This window comes from Somniosus microcephalus, chromosome 7 (assembly GCF_052327205.1).
Source record: "Somniosus microcephalus isolate GS21.2 chromosome 7, FLI_Smic_1.0, whole genome shotgun sequence".
NCBI lineage: Eukaryota > Metazoa > Chordata > Chondrichthyes > Squaliformes > Somniosidae > Somniosus > Somniosus microcephalus.
The window spans coordinates 236,239,367-236,263,226 of NC_140993.1; the positions used below are offsets into that span (position 1 = coordinate 236,239,367).

Here is a 23,860-nt window from a genome sequence, read left to right on the forward strand (position 1 = left end):
AAAGGCTCCTGTTTGATAAGAAAAAAAAAATCTAGTCAAAGACTGACATATTTGTGTCTTTGGAACTTGTTTTCAGCCAAAGTCCATTTTTATTTTAAGATTTGGTTCCCATCACTGAAATGAATGGTGGAACAGAAAATAGCTAAATGTGGAAAAGTAATTACAAAAAACACACACAAAGACTGACTTAATTTTGGTGTACAAATGTTAGATATAAATACGCCAGAACACTCCTACGCCATGCCATTCCCCTCCCCCCCACCCCTGCTTTCCACTAGCCCTCTTGCTCCCAATCACATCCCTACCATTACTGTTGCCACGACCCCTATACCAATAGTTCCTCACTCGGAACCCCTCTCCTATGCCTTTGCACCATGTCATCTGCCCATATCCTCCCCTCACCTCCCTATCGCCATCTCAGAACATCCATTCACCTGCTCCCTGTCCAATTGCCCCACTTCTCCCCTCCAGTAGGCTGAACTCCAGTAAGAAACTATCTGCAAAGCTTTAATACATTATAGGGACATATACATTCCATGTTGTATTTTTGGATGCACAAGAAAACATATTTTTGTTCACTTGCAATAAAAACAAAATAATGCCTTGATGTTAAAATTATGAGAGTAAATGTGCCCCAATCAGCTAAACATCTTGCCTGGCAAGTTTTGAGATTCCATACTGGCAGCAGGCCAGCGAGTTCTCCGCATAGGAATCTTTTGTTGTTTCAGTTTCAAGACAAGGACAGAATTATTAAATAAGTACTTTTTTGGGTGATGATTACAGAAAGAGAAAGAGAGTGTGTGGGCAGAGGAAGAGAAATAGATGGGAATGATTTTGTTCCCTGCACATGTTGCTCCACTCCAGAAGTCATTCACTCTTTGCTAGGGTGCAGTTTCACTGGCACCAGGCAGTCTCCAGTATCTCATCCGAGTGGTCATTATTCATGGGTGAAGCTAGACATTGAGTATCAGCGCGCTACTTAACTGTGGGGGGGAAATACTGATGAGCCTGGTTGTATCTTAACCGGACGTGCATACATGTGCAATCCTAGCAGAGGTTTGCTGAATGATTAGGATCAGAAACTTCTCTACAACTTCCATCGTTTACTATAACCCAAAACCAGCAAAATCAACTGTGGGAGGGTGGACTACCTGCGATAGTGGTTACCCTCTTCCTCTGTATTTTCATGAAATACTCGATCTATTGGCACAACGAGAACAGCAAGATATCATACAATGAGGGTGGTGAAGTTCAAATGATCATCAAGGCTCGAGTTTAAACTTTGGTCCTACAGTTAAAAGTCTAGCAACAAAAGAACTAAGAGTTTTATGGACTGTTATTTTATTTCCCCTTCCTTGGGTCACAAAACACTAAACCACATCAGACTGGGCAGTTGGCCTGCTCGTCACTGTATAGCTAAATTGACTGTATTTTGTAAACCAAATCCGGGGACACAGGGTGGGAGCACAGCAAAGTAGCCAGGACGGAAAATGCAGGTTGCGTTGCGTAGCGAGCTGAATTTTTTTGTTACTTTGATGCAAACTGAATCTGCAAGAAGCAGCGCCAGAACTTTCTGGCTGAATAATGCAGCCACCGTTCACAGCATCTGCCAGCCGCGATCACTGGCTCCTCCCCCTCCTCACAGCCCAACACACCCACACCATCCGAGGCCGCGGAGCGCACTCTGATCCGGCTCCCAGGACATCCACACGCCCCGGCTCCAGCAACCCCCGTTACTTGGACATTTTGGCTTCAGGGTCGATTTCCCTTCAACCGAATTTCACAGGACTATCTGGGGATTCAGTGGGGGGGGGGGGGGGGGTGGCGTGGAGCATGTATACTGCAGCCATAGAGCGCGGTCTCTGCATAAATTAAAGTGCCTCAGTGAGTCCACACCTTCTACTGGTTGAAAACAAAGTTCCGGGACTGTCTCCGGAAAACAGGGATGTATGGTCACCCAACTGTAAAACCAATGCTGAGAACATGCAAAAAGGTTTATATTAATCCCACAATGATCTGCGTGAATGGATACTCTAGTACTCCATGCTGCAATTTTACTTGCAGCCTTGTCCCTTCAAAAAGATTGTTTGAGTTAGAGTAGAGCTCCACATTGGGGCAATCAATTAACACCAAGTAGGAAACTTGATTCCTCACTGCCACCAGCATTCCCCCACCACCCCAACCCTGGCCCATCAGTTGCTGCTCTGAGATATGTCAAGTCCTGTTCTGAGGTACATCAGGTGGGAAGTGATGGCCAGAGGGGATTGAAAATCAAACAGGAATGATTTAACTTGACAACACTTTGCACCTAGCAACTGACCACGACACTGAAGGTGCCACCATGGAAATGAATAATGCAGAGTATTAATTTAGAAATATTAAAACAAGAAAAAGCCAATCAGGCCATCCAGCTCAAATTATCCGTGTTCTATTTCAGGATGTGAATTGATTACTTTTTTTTTTCCTCTGCCAATTTTCCTCTTTCCCCTCCTTTCTTGGGACTAGGCACCTTCCAGTAAATCAACCAAGTAGCCATTATTCATACGTGAACACCAATGGGCTAGTGAACTACAGTGGGCATCACAATCAAGCCAATCATGTACTCACCCAACCTCCACACACATGCATAGTCAGCAGGGCTCACAAGATTGTGATCAGGAGCATTAGCCCAGTCACTGAACCTGCAACCTCTCTCATGTATATGGTTCAAGTACTTGCTGGATAAACTTGGTGACTGATCTGACCACGTTTTAACCTTTTTTCTATCCAAAAAGCATGTCTGCTCTGCTCTTTGCTGAATCGGGAATTTAATGAACAGCGCACATCTGCATTTGGTTCTGTGATCCTAAAATATAATCCTGTGCGTTTCTAAGTGCAGAATGTTGTTATATATCCAGGTATATACACACAATTTTCTTTCAACCTTTTAACTTTACAAGGAGGATTTTTTCCAGCTAGAACTTTTTAAAAGTCTGGTTTGTTTTTATCATTCAAGTTGAACTGGATCTGTACATGCGACAATTATTGTTTTTAGTTATTAAAAATAAAACTTGCTTTATCACATTTATACCTCGTGACTTGTTAGTCATTTACGAAGCCATATTAGGAGCTGTAAACCTACTAAATGGAATTGTAGGTGTTGATTTTGAATTTTCTGGTATACGCATACATATCTCCGCATTTACAATTGCAACACAATGCAACTTTCCTGCGTATTTGTTCACTGGAGCACTTTTGATTTTTTTTGTCTGGCGGTTTATGCAGGGCGTGAAAAGTTACAGGTGCCTCATGTACAACTGGTGTGCATTAGGCGGAACTATAAAACTAACTGCAGTTATTCGCTATCACCAAAGAGTACTTACATAACTATAGATCTATGTAACAGAGCAAGTATGGGGAGCAGGAAACAGAAAGAAGCCTTGGTAGCAGCAAACATATTTTCTAGGTCACAGCTTGACAAGTCCCAACATGATTAATCAAATTCTAACTACAAATTGAGAAACTGGTGGTGAGAAATATTTTAATAGGCCCTGTGTGGGAGTATTGTATTTATACAATGAGTGCTGAGAAATGTCAGGACTTTGATGGTATTTAAATATTTTTTTTTTTTTTTTTTAGGTTCAGCTTGTAGATACTCATTTCCTTGGAAGAAAAGCAATGCCCAATAGTCCAGAGGTGCAGCCCCATATACATCATGACCATAATTCAAGTGGTGTCACAATTCGACACGCTGTGATATTTAATGTTCTGTAAACTGAATTCAATTGCCATACATCACACTGGAAACACTTTTACCAGAGAGTTATTTCTAAAATCACAACACCTGCAAAACCACAAACAGCTTTATGATATTCACTGTTAAATACATACCTAGCAGGACGATTTTACCTGACCAATGACACTGCTGAGCAACTATACATTTGGGGTGTTATAGTGTCAGCTGTGGCTCAGCTGGTAGCACCCTTGCCTCAGTCAGAAGGTTGTGGGTTCAAGTCCCACTCCAGAGACTTGAGCACAAAAATCTAGGCCGACACGCCAGATCAGTACTGAGGGAGTGCTACACTGTCAGAGGTGCCATCTTTCGGATGAGACGTTAAACCGAGGCTCCGTCTGCTCTCTCAGGTGGACATAAAAGATCCCATGGCACTATTTCGAAGAACAGCAGGGGAGTTATCCCCGGTGTCCGGGCCAATATTTATCCCTCAATCAACATCACTAAAACAGATTATCTGGTAGTTATCACATTGTTGTTTGTGGGAGCTTGCGGTGCGCAAATTGGCTGCCGCGTTTCTTACCTTAAAACAGTGACTACACTTCAAAAAGTACTTCATTGGCTGTAAAGCGCTTTGGGGCAGCCGGTGGTTGTGAAAGGCGCTATAGAAATGCAAGTCTTTCTTTATGCTTTTAACAATAGAAGAGAGCTTCTTGATAGTGCAGCAAGTTTATCCATTGAGTATCTGAATTATACAGATCAAAAAATCCCCAGCCCATTCTCCCAAGGCAATGGTAGGGGTGCTACAGCTGACATCAATAGCACTAGTGTAGGAAAGGTAAAAGAAATGTACAGCATTCCTGCCAATGTTCCTCCTAATTTTTTTGGTGGCTGCGTGGCCCAACGTTTCACACACGCGCGGGATTTCACGGTGGAAAAGCCAGTCCCAGGGCTGTGTGGGAACTCAGCAGTGGAGGCAAAAAACCTGGAACCATTTAGGAACCAATTGGATGCAGCAATGAAGGGGGTTTGAGTCATTCTGGATGGAAGATGAGCTGAATGGTCTTCTGCATTTGTAATTATCAAATTATTTTGTGAACCTGCCAACACTCATTTCCAAGGTTCACACATGAATAATGGCTGCTTGGCTAAGGTACAAGTGAGTGATTCACACTTGCACAACCATATCCCAAGTGAGGAGTCAATGTCTTCCAGAAAAGGTCGTCAAGACAATACGCACTCTTCCCATCACCCAGGGACCAGTGTCCCATGAGCTTATTTGATACTCTGAATCTATACTTATCCCCATGACCTTTAATCCAATTCCCAAGCAGATATTTTTCCACATTTCTAAGGAGCTAATCAACTGCTTTGTGCATATCTACTGTGCAAAACATACAGCAGCTTGCTTTAATATGGTAATGAATAACCCAGCACATTTTATTATAAGCCTAGTCAATAAAATTACACATTCCAATCGATATTGGGCATCAGGCCTCATTTTACGAAGATTAGCAAGCTACAGATGCCTACCATACATTACCAGTCAGCTCGCCGGTGAAGCGTGGACGACTGTCGGGCCACTGAAATGCTGGCAGCAGCCCTCAGATAGGTCCTGGGAGTGGGGGACGATTGGAGTGGGGGGGGGGGGGGTGGCGAGAGAGAGCTAGCAGCGGCCCGTGGCACTGCTGTGGGGGCATTCTGCTCCTCCTGGCTTCACGTTAAAGCAAGTTTTTAAAATGTTTAAAGTCAAAAACGTACCTGCTCTTCAGCCCTTTAAGGACCACTGGCTAGGCTGCTGTAGAACTGCAAGGCAAGCTCGGCATAGTTGATCAATTTGGGAAAAAGGTCCTAATATAGGCTTGAGGCCCATCATTAGCATATTGAAGGAGCCGGTCACTGGCATCAGCCTGTTTTAGGCTGATGCCAGTGATGCCTCTACAGCGCCCGAACTAACATGACATTGGATATGTTTCGGACACTGTTCGGGTGTGGGATGTCGGTCCCCTAAATAGGATCTCAATGTCCCCATTTTTTGCCTGGCAAAAGGGCGTAATGAGGTCCAATTTTGCCCCTAAAATTCATTACAGTACCGCTAAAATCTCAGCTTTTAAGCAATCATAAACTTGGAAGCATTACTCCTCAGATCAAAGTTCATTAGCCTGAATGTGTTCAAACATGGATTCAAGGTGGCTCATGGCCCACAAACATGGTCACATAAAGCTTAAGCATTTTAGTTCCTGCCTGTTAATTCATCAGTCACATCATGCAAAAAGCAAGTAAACAACTCACCATCATATTTGTTACAAGCAAAACAAAAGCTACAGGCTGACTATGAAGCCATATGATGTAGTAATCCCTCAGGAACCAAGCAATTTTTTGTTTCCTTTTACACAAGCTTAAAAAAAAGGTGCGTTTTAGGCAGGGCTCATCTCTGCAGATTCAAGGCGCTGCCTGAAAACAAGCTTTGGTTTTCTCCCTTCGCTCTCAAAAACATTGTTCACTGAAAGCAAAGACCTTGGGTGGGTCTGCCCCATTACAAAGAATTAGCCAAAAGGTTCACATGTTCTCTCCTCTTAACTTCTACTTGTGCTCAGGTACAGTATAAAATAAACTGTATACATTACCGCTCAACAATTTCTATCAAACCCTTTAGCATCTTTGCACCAATGAAGAGTTATCTAGCACTATTTCAGTAACAACTTCCGAGATCTGCAAAAGACCAGTAAAAAAATTAAGGTAGTGACTCAAATTGTAACTAAATTTTAGTTGAACAGTAATAATGGACTCTACATGCACTATACCAGGAAACCGAGGACAGCAAAACAATCGAAAACTCAGACCAATGCATGCCTGTGCCTTAAAGTACAAGCAGTCTTCTATTATTTAACAGCTGGCTTGAATCATCCAAAACCACAGGATTCAGATGAGCTTTGCTCTTGTGGTGCATGACATCATCTGAATCCCTTCATTGTGTTGCAGCTGTACAATCACCCAAACCAGCTATTATTCTTTATTTGAAACACATGCAAAGCTACACATTTAGTGAAATGTCAAAATGTTTAATTGTTGTTAACCGCAATGTAAAGACATGGAGGCATATTGGGAGAGCGCAAGAAGCCATGTTGGAAAATAGGCCGACGGGAGTTAAACGTCATATGGTGTCACATCCATAAAGTTCTCAGGTGCCGCCAAAAAGACTTCTGCCTGAACGGGGATTTTTGCCCGTTATGTTGCAAATTCATTGTTTAGCTGAATAATGATCATAGATAAGCAAGCCTGAAATAGTTACTAATTAAATTCCAGATTTCAAAAATTCAACACAAATTCAAAATCATTTTATATTCTACACATTTCCTTTCAATACTTCTACCTTCTGCTCGAGGCTAAGGAATGCCTTCCATATAAGGAATCCAGCAGTTATGAAATCTCAGCCCTGCAAACTGCTTAAAATAGGACTAGTCTTTAACACGACCAAATCAGATGGGGCTCTTCATCCAGATGTTCACTGCTCTGTACATCGCCAGCAATTTGTTCTTGTATCCAATATTTATGTTTCCCATCCCAATATATCTAATCTTGGAGTGGTACAAGAGGGGAGGAAAATGTTGACAGTGAACAGGCTGGTTAACAGAAACATCCAAAGCTTAATGCCACTACTTTTCTTTGATTGGAAAATAACAGGGGAAAAAAAACACAAATACAGGATATCAGAAAGAAAAACCAATTGTTGGAAATGCACAGATCAGTCAGCATCCAGAAAAGCTCGCAACTGAAATGTGGACCATTAAAGACTGGCCCTATTTAAAACCTTTGCAGGCCTCAGATCTCACAACTACTGGATTCCTTATATGGAGAGCATGCCATGGCCTCAAGCAGAAGGTAAAAATATTCTCAAAACAAACACATTCGTAAGTGAGCAAGACCAGACAACCCACAGTCAGCTCTTCCACATCTGTGGAAATATTGCTAATGTGCTACTTACCATCAGAGTGTATATACTTTGCGCTTTTGCTTATAGCAAAGTACTCAAAAATATTTTCCTACTGCTGACATTCCTTGCAATATAAGGGAAGTCGCCCAAGAACATAAGAATTAAGAGCAGGAGTAGGCCATACGGCCCCTCGAGCCTGCTCCGCCATGCAATACAATCATGGCTGAGCATCGACCTCAATTCCATATTCCTGCCCGATCTCCATATCCCTTGATTCCCCTAGAGTCCAAAAATCTATCTATCACAGCCTTGAATATACTCAAATACTCAGCATTCACAGCCCTCTGGAGCAGAGAATTCCAAAGATTCACAACCCTCTGAGTGAAGAAATTCCTCATCTCAGTTTTAAATGGCCAACCCCTTATCCTGAGACTATGCCCACTAGTTCTAGACACTCCAGTCAGGGGGAAACAACCTCTCAGCATCTACCCTGTCAATCCCCTTCAGAATCTTGTATGTTTCAATGAGATCACCTCTCATTCTTCTAAACTCCAGAGAGTATCGGCCCATTCTACACAATCTCTCATCATAGGACAGCCCTCTCATCCCAGGAATCAATCTAGTGAACCTTCATTGCACCGCCTCCAAGGCGAGTATATCCTTCCTTAGATAAGGAGACCAAAACTGTGCACAGTACTCCAGGTGTGCTCTCTATACAATGACTCCTTGCCCTTGTGGGGAAGCCCCTCGCCTACATCCCATGTCTCTTGCTGACAAAAAAAGCTAACAGTACGAGTCTCACATACCCAAGTCAGAGCCCTGACAATCTGAGAGAGTGCGTGCAAAAGCAGCAAGCCTGGACCACCAGACTGCTGTGCAGCTGTTTTTAAACTTAAATGGTCATGGATTGGTAATGGCAGTAGGATTCTGGAGAAAAAAACACCAGATGGTTGAACAATTGACTGAAATGATGTCAAGCCAATAGCAGTACATAAACATCTATTGACCTAGCTTAAATATGTGGCTTAAATCAAATTTACAATATAAAAGTAATTCATTACATTTCAGGTATTTATAAAATGTATCTTTTTCTACATGATGGCAGTTTTTAATTTACTAATAAAAAATAGTTTTGTTGCAACAGACACCTATATTTAAAATACCTTGCAGTTTTTGATAATGAAATTAACTTATGTAGATCTAACTGAACAAGACAATTCAGCTTAACAACATTAAGATGTTTATTTTTAAGAACATTGGTCTTTGTGAAAACTATAAAATGATTTAAAAAATTTTTTTTTTTTTATAAATGGAACCAGTATTTATTATCAGTTGATAGCAATGACATATACGTTAACTCGGTTTCTCTCTCCACAGACGCTGCCTGGCCTGCTGAGTATTTCCAGCATTTTCTGTTGTTATTTCAGATTTCCAGCATCTGCAGTATTTTGCTATTGTATGACATATAAAGCATTATTTCCTGGTAATCAACAGCACATGAACACTTCATAATTTATAGCAATTATATCATATTAAAACCTCCTCCAATTTAGGTCCCATCATACAACATCTAGATGGTATCCTGCCTAATGATCATTATAGGCAGGGCACTGCAAGAAAGAATGAACTTGCATTTATATAGCACCTTTCACAACCTCAGGATGTCCCAAAGCGCTTCACAGCCAATGCAGTACTCTTGAAACGTTCGCACTGCTGTAATGTAGGGAAACGCAGCAGCCAAATTATACACAGCAAGCTGTCACAAACAACAGACCAGATAATCTGTTTTCAGTGATGTTGATTGAGGGATAAATGCTGGCCAGGATACCGAGAGAACTCTCCTGCTCTTCGAATGATGCTCTGGGTTCTTTCATGCCCACCCAAAAAAAGACAGGACCTCAGATTAATGTCTCACCTCTTGACGATGACTGAATTCAATTTTTATTATGTAGGATTCAGGATTTGTACTGGTGTTTAGCAACACACTGCTATTCTGTCCAATTTCCCTTGAAAACCAAGCCATTGGTCTTGATTAGATGTACTTTCACATTTCCATAGGTAGTCTGGAGGAGGAGCACCCAAACAAAGACTCTGAACCTCCATACATCACTTTCCTTTATAGCTCCAATCAAGCACCGTTGGAGACCCATGGCTCCCATCGGTAAATGTGAGGGAATCTAGCCGTGTAGGTTTTGGATTGCGACCCATACAGTAGGGCATTCAAAGGTCTGGCCCTTTATAGTAAGTAACGCCATCTGCCATCAACTGCACTCCTCCATTGTAAAAAAAAAGCCTCAAGACAACATCCCCTAACAAAAACAAGAATCCGTTTGAATTGCTGGGTTTTTACTACAGTGCTGAAAGTCAACATTCATTATTAGTGGCAAATCCGGGTCTGCAGCAATAGAGTATGACAGCCCCAAAACACCACAACGCATGGTCTAAGCTCTCTACTAATTCAGCAATGTGGTCCCCATACAGTAGGACCTGGGGGTGAAGCGAGAAAGAACTCTTTACTAAATATCCTTGTGCAATGCCAAGGACATCAACAAGTACATTATTAAAAAAGACATACTAGTAATTTCTAAGTTGTTACGGCTCAGGACCAAGAAATTAAAAATCAGTGCGATGGTTTCCATTTCGCACATCAGCCACCTTTATGGCCTGAATGAGTGGAGAAATGCAGTCCCATTTTTGTCAGCAGTTTTTTCTTTAGGCCTAAGCCCTCAAGGTCAGTTTGCCATATTTACTTAACAGCGTAAGATCTGAATCCACACTTATCAAAAACTGAGAGTGGGGGGGGGGCGGGGGAGATCATCATCAACTACAGGAAATGTATTCCACAACAAACTAAGGTGCATTATGAAAAGGACTCTGACGTGAACTCAAGATTTTCTCCTGGCTGGTGGGATAAAAGCCTATTTTCTCTGTTATTAAGTAAATGTGGGCAGTCTTAACTAAGGGAGCTTAGGCCCACAACAACATTGCTCGACTCACTCAGGACATAAAAGGTGACTAATGTGGGAAATGGAAACCATCACACTGATTTTCATTTCTTGGTTCCAAGCCATAACAACTTAGAAATAACTCATATGTGCTTTTTGTATAATGTACTTGTAGATATCCTGTTGCACAAGGATATTAAGTAAAGGGCTTAGTATTCTGGGCTGAAGGTCTTTCTCTCATGTTTCTTTCCTCACCTCCAACTCACTGTATGTGAATACTAAGAATCTGAAATAGAAACAGAAATGCTGGAATTACACAACAGGTCATTTAGCATCCGAAACAGAAACAAAGGTTAATGTTCTGGGTGGGATGCTACAGACTGACGTGCACTGTTGTGGGGATCAACAAAAGCAATTTCCTCAGCCACTCCTACTTCTGGGTAGCAACAACCCAATGCTAACTTGCGATTTCAATCACCAGTTTCCACTTACTGCTGACTTCATGCCACGAACAGCTTAAGCTCAGCTCTTTCCAAACAAATTCTACAGCTCGGTTTTTTAAGGTTAATGACATTCATAGCAACTACCCTGGACAATTTTCCATAATACTCTTTTATGACGCAGCTATTCATTGTCACTTTCAATTTACCAGATAGGAACAGGAGAACAAACACAATGGAACAACAGGATTTTACTCTCGACATGTAGCTTTTCTCAGTTAAAAAAAACTGTAAAATTGAACTGCTTTGCAACAAACTCGTTGTTAAACCAGAGAAAGAAAACAGCTGATGCTAGATAGATGACGGTGATATCTTCCAACATATGCATTTGCCTCAGATAGAGTATAAATTCTTGGCTAACTGTGCAATCTATAGTTCCTGGCTAACAATGGTTATAGTTATGGATAATTCATTACCAGCAGCTTCTCTGGCAAGTTTGTAGAATGAGATGCTCAGTTAAACAGAAGAGAATCTTTCTACAATAAATGTTTACAGAAAATATTCGCTGGCATGCAACACCATCAGTGTCACGCTTGCTGGGTTTGCAATTATGTAGGGTTTGATTAGTTTAGTTTCTTTACAAGAGCTTGAGGCCAATAGCATCCTTTTGGTTAAACTGTAGGAAAGATGGATAGCAAAAGACAGGCAGATTTACATACACTATGACCCCTAGTTCTAGACTCTCCAGACAGGGGAAACAGCCTCTCAGTATCTACCCTGCCAAGCCCTCTAAGAATTTTATACATTTCAATGAGATCACCTCTTATTCTTGCGCACACGTATAATAGGCTGTAAAAAATACAATTAACCTCAAGATGAACAGAATTGAGTTTTTCACCCCTGTCCAATTTTCTAGTGTATTGAAGGTTATGTAAACCTGAAGTGATGATAACATGCAATAAATCGGAAGGAAATAAAAAGGGTACTATCAAATCAGAAAGGAGTGCCAAATGTACTTAAAAGAATGAGGACCTTTTTCTAAAGTGATAAAGAAATAGTGTTTCTAGAACCTCAAGAAAAACAGTTTATAAGAATGAGCAAACCTGATTACCAATGCTGCATTCTAAGGGGATGTGGTTTGGAAGAAAACCTGCAGGAATGAAAACCAGTACAAAAATCATTGTAAACTATATTACTTTCAGCCTTTTAGTTGTGCCTCCTTTACTTCTGGTTATGAAAAAGATCTTCATGACCTACAATCTTCTGTTGAACGGTCATTACAGCAAGTACTAAATCATGAGTAAGGTTTCAGAGAGAGAGATTAGGTCAGATTACAATTTTATGGATCAGCCACCAGCACTCTCACCCAAGACAGTTCCAACACCTCAAAGCATTCCCACAAACATCAAAAAGGCACACCGGTCAGAGGTTTTAACCCATTAAGCAAACTACAGTTTACTCCTATTAATTCAAAGCAATTTCTTGCATAAAACTATTCAAATTAAGAAAGAAAGACTTGCATTTCTATAGCGCCTTTCACGATCACCGGACGTCCCAAAACGTTTTACAGCCAATGAAGTACTTTTGAAATGTAGTCACTGTTATAATGTAGGAAATGCGGCAGCCAATTTGTGCACAGCAAGCTCCCACAAACAGCAATGTGATAATGACCAGATAATATGTTTTTGTTATGTTGATTGAGGGATAAATATTGGCCAGGACACCGGGCACCTGCTCTTCTTCAAAATAGTGCCTTGGGATCTTTTACGTGCATTTGAGAGAGCAGACAGAGCCTCGGTTTAACAGCTCATCCGAAAGACGGCACCTCCGACAGTGCAGCACTCCCTCAGTACTGCACTGGAGTGTCAGCCTAGATTTTTGTGCTCAAGTCTCTGGAGTGGGACTTGAACCCACAACCTTCTGACTGAGTGGAGAGAGTGCTACCCACTGAGACACTTCTAACATAATTAAAGCAACGTAATTAAAACAGTATTTACCTTTATCAAAAAGCTGAATAGATAATTCAAACTAAGTGGCACTGAAGTTAAAGGAGACTGCATTTCCTATTCAGTTCTATGGTACTGATGCACTTTTGCTTTTTAAGACCCGCTTATGACTTTTACCCTGGACAAAATTGCAAAGTATCTGATAGCTCATCATATTGTTGAAAATTTATGTGGTGATGCATAAGACCAGAAAATTAACCTAAAAGACACAAAGTTATTCACATGAGGATTGGTTACTGGACAGAAAACAGAGTAGGAATAACCAGGTCATTTTCGGGATGGCATCGTGTTACTAGTGGGGTGCCGCAAGGATCAGTGCTTGGGCCTCAGTTATTTACAATCTATGCTAATGAATTAGATGAAGGGGCCGGAGTGTAATACATCCAAGTTTGCTGATGATACAATGCTAGGTGGGAAAGTAAGCTGTAAGGAGGATGCAAATGGATATAGACAGGTTAAGTGATTGGGCAAGAAGGTGGGAGATGAAATATAATGTAGGGAAGTGTGAAATTATCCACTTTCATAGGAAGAATAGAAAAGCAGAATATTTTTTAAAAGGTGAGAGACTAATAAATGTTGGCAGAGGGATTTGGGTGTTCTTGTACACGAATCACAGAAAGTTAACATGCAGGTACAGCAAAATTTGGATGGCAAATGGTATGTTAGCCTTTATTGCAAGGGGGTTGGCATAAAAGAGTCTTGCTGCAATTATATAGGGTTTTGACGAGTCCACACCTGGAGTACTGTGCACAGTTTCGGTCTCCGTACCTAAGGAAGGATATACTTGCCTTAGAGGGGGTGCAACGAAGGTTCACCAGATTGATTCCTGGGATGAGAGGGCTGTCCTAGGAGGATAGATTTAGAATGGGCCTATACTCGCTGGAGTTTAGCAGAATGAGAGGTGAGCTCATTGAAACATACAGAATTCTTAGAGGGCTTGACAGGGTAGATACTGAGAGGCTGTTTCCCCAGTTTGGATGAGGAGAAATTTCTTCACTCAAAGGGTTGTAAATCTTTGGAATTCTCTACCCCAGAGGGCTGTGGATAGTCAGTCGATGAGTACATTCAAGACCGAGATCAATAGAATGTTGGGCACTAAGGGAATCAAGGGATATGGGGATAGGGTGGGAAAGTGGAGTTGATGTAGAAATTCAGCCCTGATTATATTGAATGGCGGAACAGGCTCGATGGGGCATACGCCGGCTCCTATTTCTTATGTTCTTACAGCCTTCAGTACAGAAAAAACTGCATTATTTCCTATTCCACCTCCAAAGAGGCCATAAGAATACACCTCTTTCATTAACCTCCCTCCTTGCCACCAACTGCCATGCTATTTGCCCATCTGAGAAGATGCTGAAACATCTCCATTACTCACAACAGTTTCTCAACTACAGATGAAGTGAACAAATCACATCCGTACAGCGAGAGCTGACTAATTACCTGGTTTCAACTTTTTCTAGAACTGATTGAAACAAGATAGTTACCCGTCGCAACCAGCTTGACTTCCTTGCGACTGTTGCTAAAGGCTTTTGGCAGACTGGTGTAAAGTTTTACAGACATTACAGAGGTGCTAAAATATTTGTACCATCAATGGTGCTACTGTAATACTGTGAACTCTCACCTGCCAAATGTATAAGGCAGCTAACAAACACTGCAGTTTATGGACCACAGCACAAAAGGACACAGATACTTGAAGCACGTCAGTCTCACCCCATCATTCTCAACTATAAATCTGTCATGCACAGAACCTAGTATAATTATGGAAACATAACTTCAGGGCAGGGAACACACCCAACTGCCTTGCATGGACATGCATTTTTCTGCCCTTCGTGGTGCTAGAACCGGAACTGATATTGGATAATTCACAGGTCATGCTAGAAAAATTACTTTAAAAAATTACATTTAAATATTAAATACCAGATTCATGTTACCTTGCTCAGTGTTACCTACTTTATTCACAACTTTGTTACTCCCAGTTACAAAGTTACAGGGAAATATAAAATCAGTACGTTGCTGTAACCTGTCGTGCTATCTTAGCCCACTCTGTCCCCTTTTTTCCTCCTTCATTTATTTAATTCACATTTTTGCTTTAGTCTTTCTTTCCTTCCTTCCTTCCAATCTTCTCACCTTCCTGCTCCTCTCGAAGTTGGCAACGCATACTGGAGTATGGTTTCATAGGCATGCGAGCCATGCAATACTACAACCCTCCCTCATGTATAAGCCTGAAAATGATTGTCCAACAGGATATTTAACTGTACAGGGCCACCTCGGCTAAGTCCAATTCTGCCCTCACCGTTGCATTTCCTGCTATCACCGGAAAGCAATCATGACCAGAATTAGGACCAAGGAATAATTTTTCCTCCATTACTTCAAGCAATTAGGCCAATTTTAATGCCTCCACTGTCATTAAATAGATTCAGAAAGGCTGATGTCAAACCGGGAGACCTCCCTGGCCTGAAACGGCTCAATAGTAGCCAAATGGCAAATATGCTCACTGAAGTATTACAACTTTTTTTTTTTTAAATCATACAATGCTGTCTAATAACCCTTGGGGGCCTTTTCTCAAGTATCTTGGGGCCGCAAGCATGCATTTGAAAAGAGGGAACCTGTAAATGGTCTAGCAATGTCCACACAAGGTATTGAATTTGATGCCTGTTAACACTGTTCTCCTTCGAACAGAGATGGTTAAGAGGTGACCTATAAGAGTTTTTCCAAGATGATGAGAGGTTTTGATAGGCTAGATAGAAAAAAACTACTCCCTCTGGTGAGTGGGTCAATAACCAGAGGTAGATTTAAAATCATTGGCAAAAGGTCGAGAGGGGAGATGAGGAGAATTTTTTTCACTCACAGAGTGTTGTCAGGATCTGGAACACTCTACCTGAAAAGGTGGTGGAAGCTGATTCCATAAATAATTTTAAAAAAGGAGTTGGGACAGGTACTTGAGGATGAGGAACTTACAGGGGTACGGACAAAAAGCAGGGGGGTGGGACTAAGCACGACTGCTCTTTCTAAGAGCCCGCACAGGCACGAGGGGCCGAATGGCGACCTTCTGTGCTGTAAGATTCTATTTCTACATCACATCTCATCATAGTAGCTGGCATTATATTGAATGCACCGAGCTAAGCTTTTCTTTTTACAATATTTTGCGTCAACCGAAGGATACTATATTTGACTTTGCTGTGCGATGCCTTTTTTTGTATCTTATCTGAAAACTAACAAAAATAAATGCTTTTTGTTACATAGACTGGTCGCCAGAAAAATTCATCTCGACAGGAAGAGGAAGAAAAAATCCGTGTCAATCTGGAAAACATTGCTCAATTCAAAAAAGGATAACAATTTGGCGAGTCTACACTTTGCACAAAAACTCAGCCACCTTAAAAAAACAGCTTGGAGAAGTACAATAGGAAGTTTGACATATCCATTCCAGACATCTGGATTAGTTATTAGACAAACTCTTCCTCCCTCTTCTAGAATCAAACACAGATCCTCACCCAGCCACCACCCACAAAAAACTAATACTTCGCAACTCACTGCCAGGGCCCTTAGACCTGCAGTCACTTGCTTTTAGCGCCAGTGCTACATCCCTTTGGGCATAGACCCAATGCCAAAAATGCAGTATACAACATGCAAATGCACATCACTGATGAAATTTGCGTTGCAATGAGACTACTTGGAAGTGGAATGATGGATGGAAGTGGTATGAAAGCCAGCCAAAAAAGATAAGCTTTCAAAGTAAAAAATAGTTTTCTGCGTCATATTCAGCAAGCTATGCATATCTACTTTAATAAAGTAAAACTAATTTTAATGCAGATAGCAAACTTAGAAAAATAAATCACACTTTCTGACTTTACAATAGGCCAAGTGTACTTTTCCCTTCTAAACCATGAGCTTCAGAATCGTTGCAACAGTCTAACATGCTACATGTTATTTAACACAAATAAATCGCACTCCCACGACACGTTGAACTCAAATCTTTTAAATCATGTGATTCGAAAGACATTTACGGTTTGCCAAAAGCAACAGATCATTGGTGGAAAATGTAAACATCCTGCCCGAACTTCGACCTATGCAGTTTCTAGTTTTGTTCCCAAGACTTTTTTCTGAAGACAAGGGGGGAAAAAAGCAACTGATCTTGTGTTTCAGGCGCTGCAAACATTGGGAAAGTAAGCACCTTCGACCCAAAAAAGAGTTCATTAACAAAACAAAAAAAAACACTCCAGTTAATAGTCCATGATTGATTCCTTACAACATCTGTTTTTACTTTACCTATTGTTAAGAGCAATGCAAGAGCAGGCAGTAGAGAGAAGAGAAAAGGAAGATCTGGAGGCTGCAGCTTGAGTCCAGTGCCCGGGGTCGGGGGGGAAGCGAGAGGGGTTGCACCCGAGCGGGGCTGAATTCTCTCTCTCGGGCCCGGGTTGTAATGAGCCAAACACCAAGAAACGCAAGTTCACCCCAGGCCGGCGAGACAGAGAGAGAGAGAGGCCGGCGAGGCAGAGAAAGAGACGGGCTCAAACCCAAGACAACAGGCCACGAAGCTCACCTCAGGCCCCGACACGGAGATTTCTCCTCGCCGCCACCTCAAATCCCTTTCCTCCCTCTTTCACCAACCTACACTCGATTCCCCGCACTCACCAACTGTCACCCTCCGCCGCCACTCGGAGACTAGCCGCCGACTCGCCAGGTCCATGGAATCGACCCCTTCCCCCCCGCCCGAGAGCCCGCACTCCGGCCCCGCCCACTCCACGCCACTCCGCCCCGCCCCGCCTCCTGACGCATGCGCTCGCCTCGCCGCGTCACTGCCGCACCCTGCGACTGGCCACACGTGACGTCGGCTTGTCTGCCGGCACAACGTTCCAAGAAGCCGCGGCAACGCCCACCCGAGCCCTTGCTCGGAACGAGGAGCGTTGTCCCAGCCAGCTGCCACATTTGCATAGGTGTCGCTCACGCACAGTTCGAGAAAAGACGTTCCCGACCGAACGTGATCCGTCTGGGTTTTGCTCATCGGTAAGGAATCCGAAGCTGTAAAAGCAGGGGAGGGGAAATCTTGGCAGCGGCATAGACGGCAATTTTTTAAATATATAAATGAAGCTGGCCTGATTTTTATCAAGATTAACGCGCATAGTAATATTAGTCATTTTTTTTAAAACTAGGACAAGTATGATGAACGAAGGTGGAAGATTTGAAGGGTTTACTCCTTAAATGTTAACCTGTCGTTTCACTTTGCATTTCCAGCAGTATTTTTTTTATTTTAGATTGCTGACATTTGCAAACAAAAAACTTGCATTGATATAGTGCCGTTTAGGACCTCGGAACATCCCAAAGTTAATTAAGTACTTTTTTGAAGTGTAGTCACTGTTGTAATGTAGGAATTTGCAGGGATTTTTGAGTATAATAATCAATATGAGGGGCATACATGGTGGGCTGGATAAACTTTGAAGAGACGTTATCTGCTGTATTTGGTTTCATAATTGTCAACTAATTGTAAATAGGGTATGTCACATCTGAGATCCTATTTCCTCCCTGCCCCACCTCCAGCCCTTATCTGTCTGGTTTAAATTAATTTCTATTGTCTAAATGTTCCTTACAAGCCTCTTTGTCCCTACTTGGTTTAAGTGTAACCCATCTCTCCTGTACCAGTCCTCTTTATTCTGGAAGGATTCCCAGTTCTTTGAGAGTAACATTGTTGTTCTTACGCCATACTGCCAGCCACTTGTTTATCTCCTCAATTCTCTTGGTGCACACTCCTTTCCCAAAGTTATAACATTAACTAATCTGGGTAGAGATCACTAATGCTGAAAACAAATTAAAGCCAACAGTGGGGATATGCTATGGTATGGAACACCATTCAGCATAAGAAGGAGGAGAATGTGTCAATGAAGAGAGAGGAAGGATATGTGAGAACAGAAAGTTATTTTAATGGGAGACTTCAATCAACCAACTATAAATGGGAGAAGTTGTTTAGAGTCAGAGTTGGAAGATGTAGTGCATGACTGCTTCTTGACCTAATGTCAAGGAAACCATGAGAGGAAATGCCCATTTGATCTGGTACTTTTCATGACCCAAGAAATGGAAGTTGTAGCAATCCTTGGGCTCAGCAATCACAAAATAATAAAGTTTAACATGATCTGGGAATCAGAAATAGCTACAGCCAGGAGCCATAATGTTAAACTGGCATAATTCAATGAAATGAGGAAACAACTAAAATCAATAAATTGGGGAAGATTGTTTGACAACAATTGTTCAGTAGAATACAAGAACACCTTTAAAGGTATATTGCTGAGCATGCAAGATAAATACATTCCTAAATCCATCAAGTTCTGACAAAGTAAGCATTACCCTAAATGGATTTTTTTTAAATTAACACTGAGATAAAGAGAAAAAAATGACATGTATAAATCCTGCACAAAGAAAGGAGATGGGGGCTACTGGGATGAATGCAAGACATTGCATAAATGTTAAAAAGGTAATCAGAGAGGTAAAGAGAAATCTGGAAAAACATAACAGCTAAGGCTAAGCCGAACAGTAAAAATATATTTCAGTACCACAACAGCAAGAGGGCAGTCAGAGAAGAGGTAAAAACCCATAAGATGGGCTTGAAACTGAAGTTGAGCACAAAATAGTAAATATTCTGAATGAATACTTCCACCAAGTATTCACCAAACAAAGATATGCCAAATAAAATCAATAACTTTGTTATAAATGAGATGGCAGTCCTAGACAGGCTAAATGGGCTCAAAACAAATAAGTCCATTGTGATAAATGATATTTATCTCAGAGTGCTGAAAGAGACTCGGGAAGAAATTTATGAAGCACTGTCAATTACTGTAATGGAGTCATTAGACACAGAGGAGGTACCATGAGACTGGAAACAAGCTAATGTAGTGCCCATGTTCAAAAAGGGTGACAAAATGGATACAGGCAACTACAGACCCATTTATCTGCCGTGCTGTATAAATGGAATTTATTATCAGGAGTAAACTTGAGGATCATCTGTACAACAACAACCTAGTTAACAGCAGTCAGCATGTATTCAGAAGGGGAAGATCTTGCCTGATCAACATTTTTAACTTCTTTGAGGAAGTGACAAACCAAGTGAACTGTGGTAAGCCCTGTGTACCGTGGCTTCCAAAAGGCTTTTGACAAAATTCCATACAAAAGGCTATCAATTAAACTCAAAGCTGTGAGGATTCAGGATAAACCCTAGGAATGGATAAGAAACTTGTTGAAGCGTAGGAAACAATAAGCACTCATTAGAGGGGTTATGTCAGAATGGGGTTGGGGGGGAGGTGCTGAGTGGGTTGCCTCAGCTCAGTGCTGGGACAACTATACTTTTTACTTTACATAAAAACTTCAATTCAGAAACTCAGTGCAAAGTGGTCAAATTTGCAGATGATACTAAATTGGAGGAGCAGTGGGAGAGACAGCTCAGAAATTACAGAATGAGTTGGACAAGATATGAAAGTGGGCAGAACAATCGCAGATGAAATTTAACGCAGACAAAGTCAAGTGGTACAGATAGGAAGAAAAAATAGACGACAGGCGTATTCCATGAATGGTGGTGAAATAGCTGTGGATGACGCTTAATGAGACCTCGGGGTCTTCGTAGACTTGACATGTCTGACCAATGCAGAGCAGCAATCAACATTGAATTACATAGCCAAAACATTACAATAAAGGTCAGAGAAAGTAATGGTCAAACTTTACAGTGCTCGAGTCAGGTCACACCTTGAATATTGCATCTGGTTCTGGTTGCCAAGAAACGAGACATTCAAGCACAGGAGGGAGCGCAGAGATGAATCACGAGGCCAAACCCTATTGTCTGGAGTATGAGTTATGATAAAAGGCTAAGAAATTAGGCTTTTCAGCCTGGAACAAGGCACCCTAGAGGTGATCTTATAATAAGAATCAACAAGTAGAATAAACTTCTTGATAGAGTAATGCAGACATAAACCCTGGAATATCCATATATTCAAGAAGGAGTTGGATATATTTCTTAAGGCTAAAGGGAGGGATCAAGGGATATGGATGGAAGGCAGGGACAGGGTACTGAGTTTGGATGATCAGCCATGATCTCATTGAATGGCGGAGCAGGCTCGAGGGGCCGAATGGCCTACTCCTGCTCCTATCTTCTATGTTTCTATGAATAATTTAAGAAACAGTTGCATGCTACAATGGTGGGGGTGGAGGGGGGATGGTGGCGTTAGGATGTCTCTGGAAGTATAATTAAATTGGTCAAATGGCATTCCTCGTCCATAATTATCTTGTAATCTAGTGCACATCTATAACATCATACTTCAGAAACATCACATCTGTAGGGGAGAAAGTGATTTGCTCAAACTACTTATCTGTTAGCTTACCAGTCAATTATCTCAATTTACTAAATGAGAACGAATCACATATATCCCAAAGGATTAAATATGAACAAATCAGAAGTAGTCAAAAGTACAAATGAAGAACAACTAACCAGCAGTAAATCAATCAAATCCCTCAGTGGGTGCCCAACTATGCGGACAAAGCCAGACCCCTCATCAAGTCCACCTCTTTCCCCCTGACATCAGAGGCGTGTGCAGCCTTCACTCTTATTAAGAGTGATATTGCGAAGGCCACAATGCACGCAGTGGATGAGTCCATCCCTTTCCAAGTGGAGAGCGATGCATCCGACTTCGCCCTAGCTGCAACCCTTAACCAGGCGGGGAGACCCGTGGCCCTTTTCTCAAGGACCCTCCAGGGCCCCGAGATTCGACACTCCTCTGTCGAAAAGGAGGCCCAGGCTATTGTGGAAGTGGTGCGACACTGGAGGCATTACCTGGCCGGAAAACGATTTACCCTTCTCACTGACCAGCGTTCAGTTGCTTTTATGTTCAATAATAAGCAGAGGGGCAAAATCAAGAACGACAAGATCTTGAGGTGGAGAATTGAACTCTCCACCTACAATTACGATATCTTGTACCAGCCCGGGAAACTCAATGAGCCCCCAGATGCTCTATCACGAGGTACATGCGCCAACGCGCAAGTTGATAGACTGCGGACCCTCCACAATGACCTCTGCCACCCCGGGGTCACCAGATTCTGCCACTTCATTAAGGCCCGCAACCTGCCCTACTCCATCGAGGAGGTCAGGACTATGACCAGGAACTGCCAAATCTGTGCCGAATGCAAACCGCATTTTTATAGGCCAGACAGAGCACGCCTGATCAAAGCCACTCGCCCCTTCGAGCGCTTGAGCATCGACTTTAAGGGGCCTCTCCCTTCCTCTGACCGCAACGTGTACTTCCTCAACATAGTTGATGAGTACTCCCGTTTCCCTTTTGCCATCCCTTGCCCAGACATGACCAGTACCACGGTCATCAAATGTCTGAATGACCTCTTCGCCTTGTTCGGGTTCCCTAGCTATATACATAGCGACCGGGGCTCATCTTTCATGAGCGACGAACTTCGTCAGTACCTGCTCGCGAGAGGTATTGCTACGAGCAGGACCACCAGCTACAACCCCCGGGAGAACGGCCAGGTGGAAAGAGAGAACGCGACGGTTTGGAAGGCCGTCCTCTTAGCCTTAAAATCTAAGGGCCTTCCAAACTCTCGCTGGCAGGAGGTCCTCCCTGCGGCGCTCCACTCCATCCGGTCACTACTTTGTACTGCCACTAATGCCACCCCTCATGAGCAAATGTTCGTTTTCCCCAGGAAGTCCACATCGGGAACCTCGCTACCGACATGGCTGACTTCTCCTGGGCCCGTCCTACTGCGGAGGCACGCGAGGACCCATAAAACGGACCCCCCTGGTCGAGAGGGTGAACCTCCTACACGCCAACCCCCAGTATGCCTACGTGGCATACCCAGACGGGCGGGAGGACACGGTCTCCATACGAGACCTCGCACCCTCGGGTGCCCCTGAATCACCACCGTTATTCTCCACCACTTCTCCCAACCCAACCCCTGTAGACGGCATGCCGGAGCCCCAGGACCCTTCGTTGACCACTCAGACACCAGATTCGACGTTGGATACTGCACCTCCGCCGCCGCTGCTACGACGATCAGGATGGCATACAAGGCCTCCTGATAGACTTACCTACACGAACTTTTAGTACACTTCACCCCGCCGGACTCCATTTTAAACAAGGGGTGAATGTGGTAAACCACTGTTATCGTTTTCATTGTTGTTCACTACTGGTATCGTTATTGCACATTGTTACCTCTTGCTACTCACTGTGTACCAATGCATGCCTCAGCTGGCTCCACCCATGGCTCCGCCTACTTGACCTGGTATAAAGGCGGCTGCTCGGCAACCCACTTCCTCCTTGGAACCAGTCGTCCACGAGAGGCATGCTCTGTTCTTTAGTTAATAAAAACCTTTTCATTACTATCCTATTTCATCGCTTTTTATGGATTAATTGATAAGCGTATCATCCCTCAATTCTTTTCAAAACTACCCAGCAAGTATTAAAAATCACCTGATGCAATCAGGCAAGAGACATATTTGACTTCTGAGCAATTGTAAAGTATATCTCTGGTAGACGTCCCAATTCATCAGTCTTTCTGAACACATCAGAAAGAAAGTCAAGGCCCCTGCCACAGCCAATTGTTTTTGCTTCACTGGAGCCACTGGACTCGATATTCATTCCCTCCTACACTGACTCTGTGGCTGCAGTATGTCCTGTGTACAGGATGCACTGCAGCAATTCACCAAGCTTGCTTTGACAGCACCTCCTAGCTCTGTGACTTCTACAACCAAGAAGGACGGGTAGCAATATCATGGGGACACTTTTATCTCCAAGTTCCCGCCTTGGAGTAACAGTCCATCCTGAATTGAATATATTGCTTTTCTT

The 23,860-nt window shown here is 42.6% G+C and overlaps 1 protein-coding gene and 1 long non-coding RNA gene across 6 annotated transcripts in view; one reads left to right on the plus strand and one right to left on the minus strand.

Annotated features, from left to right (window-relative positions):
* Window positions 1–17,759, minus strand: part of rnf19a (ring finger protein 19A, RBR E3 ubiquitin protein ligase) — an 82,857-nt gene extending 65,098 nt beyond the window's left edge. For 2 of the 5 annotated variants that reach the window (XM_085993461.1, XM_085993457.1), the window contains exon 1: window positions 17,670–17,759. The gene's annotated coding sequence lies outside the window, so the exon portion shown is untranslated. The other 3 variants (XM_085993459.1, XM_085993458.1, XM_085993460.1) reach the window with 3 other exon arrangements.
* Window positions 17,760–17,831: 72 nt separating this feature from the next.
* On the plus strand, window positions 17,832–23,402 carry LOC147115159 (uncharacterized). The gene is made up of 2 exons (XR_015079066.1): window positions 17,832–18,041; window positions 22,719–23,402. It is a non-coding gene; the product is annotated as an uncharacterized LOC147115159 (long non-coding RNA).
* The last annotated feature ends 458 nt before the right edge of the window (window positions 23,403–23,860 follow it).